Source organism: Ambystoma mexicanum, chromosome 2p (assembly GCF_040938575.1).
Source record: "Ambystoma mexicanum isolate Mex_15411 chromosome 2p, UKY_AmexF1_1, whole genome shotgun sequence".
In the NCBI taxonomy this organism is placed as follows: domain Eukaryota; kingdom Metazoa; phylum Chordata; class Amphibia; order Caudata; family Ambystomatidae; genus Ambystoma; species Ambystoma mexicanum.
In genome coordinates this window covers 1,253,913,598-1,253,929,222 of record NC_090923.1, presented here as the reverse complement: position 1 = coordinate 1,253,929,222, position 15,625 = coordinate 1,253,913,598, and positions in this window count along the sequence as shown.

The following is a 15,625-nucleotide window of genomic DNA, read 5'->3' as shown; positions in this document are numbered from 1 at the left end:
TGTTTTCCCTGCCATTGCAAAGATCCTGAGTGATTTAACTAGATTGGCCAATCTTTTTCCTAGCAGCAGTATAGTCTGCTGAACACAATCTCTGCAACTTCAGCACAGCCAGAATTTTCCATTTAAGGCTGTTTGAGTGCAAAATTCTATTGTCTGGTAAATACCTAAGGATCACTCCATTGACAGGGGAATACTCTTGGATGACTCTTTTTACACAGTCCATGATATTTTCATAAAGTGCATTAGGACAATCTAATCCCACGCCCGAGTTGTTGTCGTTTAAACTCAAATTCGTTTAAACTCAAATTCCAAAGTGAGTCAATCAGAAGATGACTCAATTTCGCCACAATCTTTTCGGCTCCATTTGAGGACACGCCCTCCCCTGGCCACTCAAAGACCAACAAGATCAGGTCTTAGATCAAAAGTGAAAACGGGATGAGCCAGGAAAAATGACAAAAGTAGATGATCACCCAAATCAGGGTCAATGTGATTCAGGTACCCGCATTTTGGCCTGAGATCAGGGGAGATGTAAAACTAATCAATCCCTGACGTTCTTCCACCTCTATGCCAAGTGCACATAGAACAATTCTGAGTTGGAGAAAAATCCAGATAAGACATAACCCATTCCCCAAGAAACCGGTCCCAACAAATCCCATGTTGCACATTATAGTGCACGTTGAAGGGAATAACTTTAACAGCATTGCAAAGCGATCCCTGCGAACAATATGAGTTGAAATCAGCCCCCAGTATTATTTGGTTGTCATTACCCCCATTAAACCTACATATCTTTCCCCCATGGTTTTTTTCATCTCAATAACACATAAGTATTTATTTTCAGGTTCACTCAAAGGTTCTGTGTGGCAATAACAAATATCGGTTTGTTCTTCATGTTTTCTTCTAGCTGATGTTACTATCGATGGGCTATAGGTAGGTTGGTTAGCGAGTTCCTCGTTAGAACGGGATTCCTTGTCCCCAACTGGTCTCTCCCGGTGAAGTCCTGCTTGCCTCTACACCTAGTGAGGGTATTGCATAGCGGGCTCACCTCCGTAGCCTCAGAGGGAACGCCTCCCCCTATGGAGAAGTGACTGAATCCCACAATTCCTCATTGTGGGGAAGGCGTATAAAAAGACACTCCAGCCATCGGCTGAGAGGGCATCCAACATACATACCGAAGGTCCTGGGTGAAGAGCGCTGCACCAAGGGAGGAGAGAGTAGGTCTACTAGGCAAACAGGTCTATCCATGGGTGACCCCATCTGTGCACCACCAGTTGGAAAACCCTGGGATTTAGGCAAAACTCCACTGCTCAGGCGATCTGCCATTCGGTTCTCCTTTCTCCTTCTTGATTAGGCAGGCCACTCGGAGATCCACGAGGCGAGCCTCCACCCAGTCCATGATGAGCGATCCACAGTGTTGAGGCTGTTGAGTACTGCCTGCCCCCTGGTGGTTGATGTAAGCCCTGGCAACCTGGTTGTCTATCCGGACCAGGACTCAGTACCCAATCACCTCCCGCTGGAACTCCTGTTAGGCTTTCTAGATGGCCATCAATTCTCTCCAATTGGACGAGCGTGAAGCCTCACTCAAGGACTAATGCCCCAGGGCTTTGAGGGACTCCAGGGTACCCTACCGACTCACATAGCTGACATATGTCATAATTGCCACTGCCGGGCCTGGATCCAGTTGAATTCCCTTCAGAAGAGTCTGGTACTCCCCCCACGAAGCCAGGGAGTGCCAGACCTCTGTTTTAACTGTTATCAGCGTCTCATAATTCCTGGAGTCCGGAGACCAGTGCTTTATAATGTGGCAGATAATGGGTTTCAGATGGAATTGCGCCTATGGGACAGTCTCTGTGCATGCCGCCATATCTACCTGCAGGCTCAAACATAATCTCCGCGCGGGAGTCCGGCGGCTGGTCATGCCTGCCAGGTGTTCTGTCAGGAATAAGGGCAGGCGCGGATGGTATGGACCTAGAAAAAGGCTTTGATTAGGTAAACACAGCAAAACTACAATTCCCAGCAGTACTTGGGAATTTGTGTAGTCAACTGCCGTGCGCGCAAGTGGCCAGCTGATCTTGATTGGCAACGGTTTATGAAGGGGCCCACGGCGCACGGCAGGTGTGGCTTATTTTGTATTCCGGAGGTTGCTGGGTTGGAGGGAGAAAGGAGCCGCCGCCCGCTGATGGACGCTGCAAAGACTCGGAGGCTGCGGGCGTGATTCCGCAGCAGCAGTTAAGGAGGTTTTCTGTGGCTGCTACGAGGCTGCTACGAGCGACATCATTTATGTCCGGGAAGGCTCAGGAGCTTCCCGGACCAAAGATAAGTGCGGGCAGGGGCTCGGAGGGAGTGTTTATGAAATTGCACAAGACACGTTACTTACGGGCATGGTTCTTAGATCGAAATGAACACTGTTTCATGTGCAAGGATGCTCGTTTTTTGAGCAAAGAACTGATTTAGTTATGGTTGTTTGGATGTATATGCATTTCCTACGGCTGTGAAAGATTTCAACGTTCAGGCTCTCCACGTGCTGAGAACGAGGAGGGGCAGTTTGGGATGAACTATGCAAGACGCCAATATGTGTGCTTCACTGGTTATTCTAAGTTTATGTTCGTTGTTTGTCAGCAATGCTTACGCCAGCCCAGGGGGCCATGAGTCATGTCTTTCATAGTGGGAGCAATCCCCAGTGTACGTTCCATTTTGCTTGCATTGCTTGCTATGTATATGTTTTTCCTAGGAGCGAATGAAAAGGTACATGTATCAAGATGTACTAACAAATCATGTTGTGCAAATCACCAGAAGTGCTAAGTGTGCAGGTTATGTGTGTATCAAGGTGACTATTTATAGAGAACACACACACAGTAGTGAGTGTTCCCAGGTGTTATTAGGTATACTCAGTGTAGGGATTTTCCCTGTTGCTTCCCCATTCCTATCCAAACTAGGTTTTCCCTCACCCTCTATGCGGTGTTCCTAAAACTCCTCTACCCTGTCCACAACCTCTCCCTAACCCTCTTCCCCCCACTGGCTGCCACGTGGTGTCTTGTCTATTCTATATCAGGAACCTGTGACAACCACGGTGGGAGGGTCGACTTCATTCGGCTTCTGTGGTTCGGGGGAGAGTGTCGACATCTCTTCCCCATTATTGTGTGTAATTGACATGTTCCTGGAACTTAGTAATTCTGTTCACTGGTAGTACCATTATCCTGATGGCCAGTAGGGAAATGGATCACAATGAACTGCATGTCTTGCATTGCGAGAAGGGATGACTTCCTGCAGTTTATTTTGAAACCATGTGCTTGCAAGACTTTGCAAACCCTGGTCATGTGCAAGATACATCTGTCTCTTGAGGAAACCTCAACCAGCTAATTGTCGTGGTAGAGATGAACCACGATCATTTTGTGGTGTAAAAGTGTGAATATGGAAGCTGGGATCTTTGTAAACACCTGAGGCATGGTGGAGAGGTCAAACAGCAGTACCTTGAACTTGAAGATGCTTGGTCCAGAGCAAACCATAAAAAGGGCTGGTGACACTGCCTGATTGGTACATATAGCTGCACATCTTCCAGGTCTATGGCTGTGACTTAATCTCTGTGATGGATAGCCAAAATGACCTGCTGAGATGTGACATGCAGAACGGCTTGTATTCGAGATAGTGGTTTGACCCATTGAGGTCCAGGATGGGGTGATAATCTCCAAAGGGATTCTATGCCCGGAAAAGTATGGAAAAGAATCCACATGTTGCTGTTCCGCTACAGTCGCAGATAGCATTTTCTGCTAAACGATCAGCCACCCCCTTGAAGAGGGCTTGCCATTTGACTTCTGGTGATTCCTGGGGAGAGGAGTCCATTTCACCTTCGAGAGTGGAGGTTGCTTTCTGAATTCCCAAGCATAACCTGCCTTGACAATCTCCCAAGCCCTTACATTATTCACATCTTTCCAGGACTGCTGAAGAGGAGAAGACGACACCCACTGGGATGGAATCGCCATAGTCATGCCTTAGGCAGGGTAGGTGCGGGTGAGGCTGCGGTACCTGGGGGATGACATCTTCAAGAATACCTCCTGTTTCTCCATCTGGAAAAACCTATGGAGACCGCTCCGAAACGAAGACCGGGAAGTAAAGGAGCGACCTCTACCTCTGTAGGACAGAGCGTGTTTCCTGTTGTTAAAAGGCATCTCCAAGAAGGAGTTCATTGAGTCCATTCGGAAACTTCAAGGCCTAAGAATGACTCTGTATTCCCTTCTTCCCTTCCCGCCTTTATGCTTTGAAGCACTTCACTTATGTATAAGCGCTTCACAAATAAACAATTACAATTACAAACAGGAAAGATGCAATACATGGAACTTTAGTCAAGGTTGCCTTCCTTGCTGCCTGTGCCTTCCAATTTCTTAGCCACAATTACCATTGGGCTGCAATTGGCGAGCTGCCCCCTGACATTGCTTCCTTGAGTACATCGTAGTTAATTTCCAACAGGTATTGCACCTCGCGTTCCATCTTTTCCAGCAGAGGGGCAATGATCACCCCCCTTCCTGATGGACAGGAAATGAAGACTGGAAATCCAGCAGGAAATATTGGTCTGCATAACCGGCATAGGTTCCAGCCCTAGTGATAAGATGAATGGCTGAGTATGATCGCCACACGGCCCCTTCAATCTTATTGTCCATTGGTTCTGCCAGGGCTCCTTCATTAGGGGTGAAACTGTTTTGTTCAATCGGGTCCCTCAACTGTGCATCCAATTCAACATTGCCTGGTGTCAGGGTCCGTTAAAGGATACAGTTTAAATAGATAGCAAGGGAAAGCTGGTCTTGCAGTATCCCTGCACTCCTTCAGCAGCAGATTCTGAAAATGCTCATATAAAAGAAAAGAGGTGTTTTTTTCTCTGGCACTTGTGCTGTTACTGGAAACTCCAGGGTACCCCTCATATGCTCTCAGATAATCCCGAGGTCCTCCTTCTCCACATATTTCCCAGCACACACCACTTTCTCCTCAACCAGTGGGTCTGTAGGGCCTCCCTCCTGTAGGGTCCCATCACCCACCAGGCACGCAAGGGCTTCTGTAGGTACAGGAGGTGTACTGAGCTAGAAGGCTTCCCTTTACCAGAGTTGTTCCCTCTTTGCTCTTGAAACACCTCTGTCACAGACTGTTTCACCATCTCAACAATTTTTGCTTCAGAAAGAGCTTAGGGAGACCTATAGCCCCCACGTTTATGAAGCATAGGCCTCCTCTGGGGTGAACTGGAAGGGGAGTGAGAGGTGTGCTTCCTCTTCTCAGTCCACTTTCTCCAAGACATGGTTGCCGGTTACCTACCCTGAGGTCTGCCTGTTTATATAATGGCAACCTCCATCTTACTGGGAGGGGACCAGTTTCACATATGTATCAGTGCTGAGCCAGCTTGCTTTGCTTGTAAAATGCTGGCTCAGCACTTAATAGGAGGAACCTGCCCAGAACGGAGCCGGCAGGTCCTTCCTGGTGGCAGCCTTGTGCTATGGTCATGCCCTCCGCTTGTGGAAGTACCCAGGGCCTTGCAGCAGGAGAATCCGGAACGCAACGGCACTGTCTAAGCTAAGTGGAAAGGAAATGATTGATGAAGCTGCGTGGCAACCAGGAGTGAAGGTTGCTCGCAACTGCGCAGCCTTGTTGGGACTGAGGGATCAGGCGCAACTGTGAGGCAATTCAATGCGGGGTGGGGGTACCCGATCACCCGCAACAGCGTGGCGACCTTGGAAGTGGGAGACCACAGCAACCTACTTCCCCACGTGGATTAACGAACAAAGGGGGTGGTGTATGAGACCCACAACAGCGTGACCCCTGGGACCACTTGCCAGCATAAGCATAGGAATCGTGCCCACCAGCAACCAGAGGCACAGCCAGGATTGTCTAGTAAGTGAGGCCTGAAGCCAGGGTTGGACAGGGACAAGAAATAGGCCTGGACACACAAATAAAAGTGGCCCACCCCTCGCCTCAAAAAAGTGGCCCTCAAAGTATCATCTGTGAATCGCATCAATTCACAACGTTACAGAAAATGCTACTTATGGAGGGTTCATGTGTCTGTTGCATGCTATGTTTTGTGTAAACGCCTGAGAAAGAGATATCGCTCCTTTTGTTCTTTTTAAAAAAAACAACATCATCACATAGCTAAATACTAATTTTGCAGAACCAGACTCAAGGCATGTCTACTCGTCGCCACCACTGAGTTAACGAGGAGGTATATCTGCACAGACAGGAACTTACTGGAGCTCTGCACTCAGGGAACAGGAAAGGGAAACTTCAGAAAAAGTAGGATTTGAGAAAACATCCCCTGCTGATTATCAACTTCAAATCATATCACTTTGCAAATATACAAGTCGGATATGCTTTGCACTTCATTGAACTATGTACATGCAGGAATGTTTGAATTGAGACGTTGAGAACTCTCCCCTCACACTCTGCTTAGTACTCCGAGTCTGAGCGCAATCACATGCAACCAGCCACCAGACAAAAATCCAGTGTTGGAATGCCTGAACTACTGCTCTGATTTTATTATGCATTGATATATCTAGCGCACAGGTGCCCTCGGGCTGGGAGCGCTCAGGTGCCCTCGGGCTGGGAGCGCTCTACAAATGATAAATAAATAAGATAAATAAACACTGCACAGAATGTTGGTTGAAGGATGGGGTTTATTAAGCACTTGTAAATCAGAAATAATTTAGACAATCAGTCTATTGCCAATATAGTCCTGTTGTGATGTCCTGCAGTTGATTCTCTGCCAGCATATACTGTCTTAAATTAGCGCCTGCTATAAGCCTGGATTCTAATATTAAAGTAAGGCCCCAGTCTCTGAGCAGGGGGGAACGCTGGGGAGAGTCCGCTCAGGCCCTTCGTCCGCTCTGCACTCTTGCTTTGCGTGCCAAGCAGCACATCCGCCTATAGACTTGGGAGATCGCAGGCCAGGCGCAATCTCGCGAGGCTGAGTCTCTTCAAAAGGGCTGTTTTTTAGTCTACTGTATTTCCTAAAATTTCTTGTAGATTCTTAAGTGTTGTGTATTGCCCATTTAACTGTGGGCGTATTGCCCCTTTAAGAAAACGAGTCATGACCTTGTCATGACTCTTCTTAATAAAAGAGGCTCTGCTGGCACGTTAGGGGCACTGCAGCAGAGCCCCAGGAAGTGGCAACTTTGTCTCAGTGTGGTCCTTGTGTGGATGTTGCCGTGTGACCACGGCCTGTTGTTGCAGCCATGGCCTGGGAGCCCTCAGAGCTGAGGCTGCTGTCTGCGGGGTGCCTCCAGCCACAGTGTTCTAGTCCGGTGATCTGGACTCTGTAGGGTACTCCCTGCGGTCTGTCCTCTGCGTGCTCGCAGATCCATTGTCTGCCGGGTGATCCCAGCACTCAGTGCGGCCTGCCCAGAAACCAAGGGGCAGGTCCCCACATTGGCAACGCGGGCGGTCCAGGACCCCATGCTTTTCTTTGAAGTGCTGGCTGCTTGGCGCCTACATAGGTGAGAGGCGGCATTGGCCGCTGGAGCTGCAGCTCCAGGGCTCCATGCCTTGTTATAGCAAGGAGGAGAAGCGGCTGAATCGGCCGCAAAAGAGGAACCAAGAGGGGGCGTGGCTATGAACACCCGGGCCCGCGGCAGTGAAATAAATGAACACAGGCCTGTGGCGGCCCTGAGGTAAGGAGACGTGGCCTGACGAGGTCCGGGTCTGCGCCGGTGAAGGTGCAGCGGGTCCTTGCACACCCACTGCGGTGCACAAAGAGCATCTGGAGGAAGGCGGGTGAGGCTGCGTGGATGCGGCGACCCGCCCATCGGCCGAGGAAAAAATACGAGGAAAATATAAGAATAAGACATATGAGGGCCTTAATCCCTCAGTTTGGCCACGGAGCGGTGATAGCAATCCCAGGAGGGAGGGGCAAAGGCACGGGAAGGCCTGCAGCCCTCATTCGCGGAAAGAAAGCCACACAGGACTGGAAGCATACCTTTCCCAATGTGCTGCACACTGTGCTGAAGCCAAGGGAGGGTTGGTATCCCTCCCTAAGCGATCAACAGAGCAAATAGCACATGAGGGATTGCATCACTCTGCTGGGGGACACAGCGCAGGGTCACAACGATAGCTTTTCACTTGCCTCACTCTGCTGGTGGACACAGCACAGCGGCGCAAATATAGCCTTTCACTTGCCTCCAACAAGGGTAAACCTGAGCCGGAAGATACATCCATGGTAGCACTGAATCTGGGCAGCAGAGTGTCCAAAGAATATCAGGAGGAAGTGGTCACTGGTGGGGAACCAAAGAACCCAGAAGGGTAGTGGCTTCCCAAGGAGTGTTTGTGCGTCCTTTTAGACAAATACCTGAACAACGGCAGGGGCCTCTCAGCGTAGGAACAAGCTGCGCTACATCAAGCAACCATCATGGGGGATGAAGAAAATGAAGGGGCATATCGACAGAATGGGCAGCTTGCGCCCCTGTATCCCTTCAATGTGGTCGGAGCACCTGCCAGTCTAGGACCCCGGTGGACGGTGTGGGTGGAGAACCTTGAGCTATACTTCAAGGCCGTTGAGATCAAGGAAAGGGCGAAGCAAACCACTCTCCTGTATTCAGCCGGCCCAGCTGTCCAGAGACTATTCAAGACCTTGCAGCCCAGAGACCAGTCATATGAAGCAGCCATTGCTACAATGAAAGAGTACTTCATGCCATGGTCAAATTATGAACGGTTCAGGGTGAGATGCGCGAGACAAGAGGAAGGGGAGAGCCTCAATGCATTTCATGGCAAGCTTTGCGGCATCGCGCTGTCCTACACTCTGGGCAACTTCGTGGATGACGAGATGAGGACTCAGATTATTTTATGGATGCAGCTCTGCTAAGTTGCAAAAACAGGCCCTCAGGGAGCCAGGGCTGGACCTCGACCGAATCCTAGAACTTGGTCACGCCCAGGAGTTGGCAGAGGTGCATACCTCAGCGATGGACCTCTCCAGGCAGCAGCTCAAGTTGGAGATGCCTATACGAGTGAAGTTAGATGAGGTTTCGGCCGTAGGCAAGTGGCAAGGAGGGAGGTCAGCAAGAAAAGAGGAGTGGCCATGGAGAGAGCCAGGTGCTACGTTATACCCTCAGTGTGGACAAGGCCTCCCTCACTAGCATGAGTGCCAAGCCAAAGGACATACATGCGGGAGGTGTGGAAAAGAAGACCATTTCGCACAGGTGTGCCCAGCCCTGACACCTGCCAGCATGGTCGGGCCAGTAGCAGGGAGTGCGTCAAAGGAGGCTACAGGGAGGAAGACCCCCGAATCAGCGACAGTGCATGTGGCAAAAAACTACAGGAGGCCTTATGACTATGCAGAGGATGAGGAAGATGAGAATTTGTTCTTTCTGTCCTGCAGCGGCACAAGTGACCACGAGTGCCTTCAGCGGAAGCCCGGGGAACGGAGTGCGACTCCCCAGGGAGGACAGTTTGATCCAGGCATATTTTGATACCAACATGGGTCACCGGACCTCAAGTGGTGTGCGGACTGGAATGCACCACAGTTTGCTGTGATCTCGTAGGTGAAAGGAGTGGTGTGCGGACTGGAATGCACCATAGTTGTGGGCCTGTGCAGAGGGTTGTGGTTTGACATGTGTTTTGGTTTTGTTATAATAAAGTAAAAGTGTTGTGTATCGCCCATTTAACTGTGGGCGTATTGCCCCTTTAAGGAAACGAGTCATGACCTCCTCATGACTCGTCTTAATAATAAAATGGGCTCTGCTGGCACGTGAGAGGCACTGCAGCAGAGCCCTAGGAAGTGGCACCTTTGTCTCAGTTTGGCCATAGCTCTCAACTCTCACGCTTTTGGCGGGTGTCACCCGCCTTGTAAACAGCTGACTCACCCGCGAAGCCTCCAGCACGCCCATTCATTTCAATGGGCGTCTCTCTCACCCGCCAAAACTAAAATCGGGTGTTTTCACCCGCCTTCGCGACCCAAATGGTTGAGAGCTATGGTTTGGCCCTTATGTGGATGTTGCCGTGTGACCACAGCCTGTTGGTGTAGCCACGGCCTGGGAGCCCCTAGAGCCGAGGCTGCTGTCTGCCCCCCAGCCACAGTGTCCTAGTCCGGTGATCGCAGATCCATTGTCTGCCAGGTGATCCCGGCACTCGTTGGGGCCTGCCCGGAAGTCAAGGGGCAGGCCGCCACAATAAGTACATTCACTTCATGGATCATTCTTACATTAAAAATACAGTCGTTTATTTACACTGAGAAAAGCTGATCCCACCTCGCAACTGCTTTCTAAACAAAATAAACGTTTCACCTTCGTTCCATGTTTTCATTATTAGCACCCTTGCTTGCTCTCGCCACACCACCCCCTCGCCGGAGAAGCAGGGAAGTCTGCTTTTCTGTTCAGGAAACATTCCTGCCAGCCTACATCAGACACGGGGAGGTGATCTGCCACCCGAATAAAAATAGAGTCGTACGGAAAATAAATTTACAAGTCACTTCTGATTTGCGCTTCCGATTCAACAAGTCGGGGGAAGATGTGGAATGAGGTCACTGGGCGGCCGCGGGGGGCGCAGGGAGCTGGAGTTACCGTGGCAGCTGCCAGAGTGTGGTGTTTACACACTGACGAGGTACCGACGAGCTATCCAGGGAGTCGTTGGTGCGTATTTCTGTTAAATGAAGTGCAGGGCAAGGCATGGGTTCGGCGTCCCGCCTGTTTTCCAGGTGTAGTGACCACACTCGTGATGTGCTTTGCCCAAGTGCAGGCCATTGTAAATGGGAGAACAGCCGAGGAAAAGGAGCAGTGTTTCCTGTTAAAACACGCGGGGACTGAAAGCGTTGCAATTGGAAAGAGACTACCAGGCCCGAATTAAATATGCTTCAAAAATAAGCATCCTTGGACAGAGCCCAAGGAAACCCTTATTCTTTGCTGCTTATTTTGTGGATCACGTAATGGATGCCTCCTCGCATCATATTATTTTAGGCTGCTTTTGGTCCCTGGGCATAGCAACAGCACCAGAATCATAAGGAAACACTGGTAGAGTTTTCACGTTCTCCATTTCAGGTGTGCGTACCTCAGGAGTCCTCATTTTGCCATGAAGCCTTCAACTTGTCATCCTAGATTTATTTTACTGTGGATAAAAGCAAACCTACATTTATTTTATGTGGGCATATTTATGTATTGGATAGTTGTAAAGCGCCTATACAACAAATGGTATTTCAAGGCGCCACAAGACAAAAAAGGGGAGTGAGGAGCAAGGAAGAAAGATAACAATAATGGTCCTACTAGGCCTTGTGACATTCGGATCGTGCAAGTGCAGTAAAAAGAAGTGTGAGGGGTGGGGAGTACCAGTTTGCACAAGTGCAAAGTCCTAGGGTGGGAAGGAGAGTGCAGGGCAAGGAGGAGAGAGTGTAGGTGAAAGGGGGGTGTGGGGAGAGGGCCAGGGGGGCTAGGCAAGTGCTAAGGGCAGGCCAGGAGGGCAAGTGTCAGGGATTACATGGGTGAGGGTCCACATGCTAAGTGTGAGTAGGGGGGACTGAAAGGTGGGGGCCTGGTGCCCTGTAGAACTCAGAGGGTACCAGGCAGCCAGTCAGAGCAGGGGTGTTAGCAGGGGAGGGGGAGTGGGAGGGAAGAAGAAAAAAGGAGGGTCTTGAGGAGCTTCCGGTAACTTAAGGAGATCTGGCTCAAGCGTGAGAGGGGCAGGGACACTATTCCAGAGAGAGGCTCCTGCGGAGGAGAGAGATCTCTCCCCAATATCTGCGTAGCGAAGCATCTAATCTGCAGAGAGTTGGAGCTAGAATACCAAAGGTCTCTACTCTAGCAGGGAAGTATTTAGGGAGAGAGAGAGTTGTATGTAGTGCGGTCCCAGGCCTCAGAAAGCCTTGTGGATGATGCAACGTGTCTTGAATTTGATCCTAGCAACAACCGAGAGCCAGTGGAGAGATTTTAGGGCTGGGTAGATGCGGTCCCTGGGCTTGATGCCAAGGATTTCTTTTTTATTTATTTTATTTATTGAGCATTTGATTGGTGCCTATACATCAATAAGTGTTTACAGGCGTCACACGGCAAGGGGGTGTACAGGGGAGAAAATAACAGTAACGTGCCTACTAGGTCTTTTGACATTCGGATCGTGCAAGTGAAATAACAGGAAGTGCAGGGAGGGGGTAGTGAGAAGTACAAGGGGGAAGCGGTCAATGGGCTGGGCAAGTGCTAAGGGAGGCCCAGAAGGGTTAGTGCTCAGGAAGGGGATAGGTGTCAACTAGTGCGAGGGAGGTGAGGTGGACCAGGCTCAGTAGGCTAGTCGGGGAAGGGTGCCAGAGGGCAAGGGGGAGACTGGTCAAAGGAGGGCCTGGCCAGTAGGGCTCATGGGCGGTACGGGCCACCAGTCATAGAGGCAGGTAGAACTAGCAGGGGAGGGAGATAGGGGAGGAGGAGGAAATAATCAAGGTCTTGAGAAGCTTCTGTAAATTTAAGGAGAACCGGCTCAAGACAGAGAGGGGCAGGAAGGCCATTCCAGAGGGATGCTCCTGCCTAAGAAAGAGATCTACCCCACTCTCTTTGCTTAGAGAAGTGCCTGACTTGCAGAGAGTTAGATCTAGAAGGCTGCACAATTCTAGCAGGAAGCTATTTAGAGAGAGAATGTTGGATGTAGTGTGGTCCCACGCCCCAGCAAGCTTTGTGGATGATGGAGATCGTCTTGAATTTGATCATTGCAGTCACCGGGAGTCAGTGGAGATATTCTAGGGCTGGAGAGATGCTGTCCTTGGGCTTGAGGCCAAGGATAAGTCTTGCTGCCCTATTCTGGATTAGTTGAAGAGGGCGGAGGGAGGAAAGAGGCAGATTAAGCAGTAGACGAAGTGTACAAAAAGAAGTAGTGGAACTAGGTTCCCTACTGGCCGGCCCCTGCTCTCCACAAACCCCATCAGCACACCCACTCCCACGCACAATATAACCCCCCAAACACATGGGCCTGCTGTTTAAGGGAACATTCAGTGCATTGCACTCAGGGCCGGTCTTACAACAGATTGCATCCCAGGCGGGAAGGATCGTTGGCGCCCCCCCGACCTGTGATCTCATGCATGTGTTATGGGCTGAGCAGTGGGAGTGGGGACTATGATTTAACAAAATTGTCAATGCTGGCATCTGCTGAATTTCATGAACCTCAGAAAACAGCAATAAGAGAGTCAAACCCGAACAGGCCTGGTTATGTTAGTCTGCTTTTGCTCTTCATTTTTAGTAACAATGACCAGTTTGCTGCTGTGACTCAGGTCAGAGAATCGACAATTTCAGATCTACACTACTGTCATTCGTATGACCTCAAACATTTAGCCACTCTTAAGAGGTGATGAACTGGTCTTGAACAGGGTTACTCAAACCTCCAAGAACAAGCACCAGCAACATACCCACCGATAGCTGTACAAGCCCGTCTATCTCAGCATTAAAATACATGCATTTATGCAATATGTATTGCATCAAATATTTCACGGGAAGTTAAATATATTTAGGAGGGACACACGTAAACAATATCACTACTCCATGTGAGTGGTAAAGTCTACTTTAAACATATGCAGACACATGCTTGGACAATTCAACATAGCTCCCAATGTCAATGTTGGAGAGGTGGCGTTCTAAAATTATGACATTACAATGTGGACTTTACATTGAAACACACTGCAGTGCATTACCGCGGAAGAGAAATGGCAGTTCGAGTATTGGGTTTTGTTTCGCTCATGCTTGTGAACTCTCCAAATTCTTATATGTTTCCTTAGTGATCACTCATTTTAGCTCCCGACAGCACCATGAAACTGTAAGATCGCAAAGAAAAACGATGTCTACCAACCCAACATAAAAACAAAAACAATCAAATTCTTAAAGGGTGGAAGATTAACTTTTCTTGGGCCTCGTTAAGTTTACTTTTTGCAAATTACTAGTCGCGTGCTGCTTGAATAACAGCGGTCCTTGCACATTGTGCAGTGTATAGACGAATTTCATTTCAAGGGACTTGGAGTACTGAGGGTATCAGGGGAAGCATCTCCAGTGTACCCCAAGCGTAGTGCGCTTTGCCCTCCACCCTCACCCCCCAGCCTTGCAGTCCTGCTCTTTTTCACATTCTCCATTATGGTAAAGAACATTGTCCCGAGCTTGGGAGAGAAATGGACTATGCAGAAGGAGCTGCCTCCCCAGGGTGTGTTTAGCTGCTGGTGTATCAAATGCAGAAATGGGTGGCATCAAGAGCCCCACGCTCTGAAACATCTTTTGCGCACTGGTTGGTCACATGACAGAAAGTGTGAGCAGGTGATTCCCCAACATTTGAACCATTCTTTAGAGACCTGGCTTTGATTAATGTGGCGTTAGCTAGTCATGGCCATATCCCAGCGTTTGTGTTAAAGGAGATCGGAAGCTGCACCATGCAGGGTATTTTAAAGGCCATGAATTGATGCTATAGCATGTCGCCCCCAATGGAACAAAGAAAGTGAAGCATGCATCCTACAAGTCTGGGTATTTGCATTATACAGAAGACGGGCCAACCGTCCACAGAGACGGTTTCTACTGTAGTTGCTGAGTCGCTTTCCCAAGCCAGCTGCTGTGCAGACTTCGCTCAGCTTTTGGTCCAGCGCCTGCATCCATCCTTCACACCATCATTCACAAGGCGCGTTTGTGTAGGTGTTTGTTTATCTGGTTAGACTAGTGTGATTACTATTCCAAACAAAAGAAGCACAACGACAAAGAAGAGTATGAGACAAGTCTGAGCGAACAGTGAAATGTATGAAACTCTTGCACTAAAATAAAGTCAGCAGTGCATGCCCAGGAAAGAGGGAACGACGAACAATATGCTCGGGAGCGGGAACTAGGGGGAAGTAGTAACGCCCAAACCAGCCAAGCGTGGCACCGGCCCCCAGGGCCTCGCCCCGGAAGTGATTTTGGCCTGGCCAACGCACCGACCAATCCAACCCTGCTGGAACGTGCAACTGTCTAAGATCTGCTGACGGTGACACTCTGCCCAGGTCTTCCGAGAACCGGCCTGTTGATCTCCTAAGGAGAGTCCACCACCAGTGCTCGTTTCCTTTTTCATGACTACTTGAGCCTTGAGAAAAGTGTCTAGCTTTGTGGCCTCCAGAGGCTATTCTTGGATGGCCCAGTCATCTCCGCAATACCATTTTAAAATAAATAAAACGCCTATGCAGCAATAGGCCTCACTTGCGAGGACGGGAGCAGGAGGAAAGAAGTGTGCTTGCATCGGCAGGCTGTAGTTACTGCCGGGGTTCCTGAAACAAGGCCAATCAGTGAGGGCAGGATGCAGAAACTGTTGGTCTTTGCTAATTCTGCTGCTGCTTGGCAGAGTGTGCTTGTGATGGGAACAACTTCAGGATTTAGTGACCCACTCGCTCTTCTTTTCTGTAATGGCCGGGGCCGACAATACCAGCCAGCTCCAATCGATCCACACTTCAGTGTCAGTGCGCGCCCATAGCCTGGAGGAGGGCACATCGCACGTGTGCCCATGGGCCTGGCTGGTGCCAGCAGCGCCGGCGCCACCCGGGGCCGGGGGAAGGTAATAAAGCAAAAAATGTTGCTAATATATTTGCCAATTGCCCTTCCCTGCTTTAGGGCCGAGGCCAGGCCTGTTTCTTGGCCCGGACGAGGTGGGCAACTGCCTGGGGCGCAAAAGCCCCTGGGGACGCAATTGCCCCGGTCCCTGG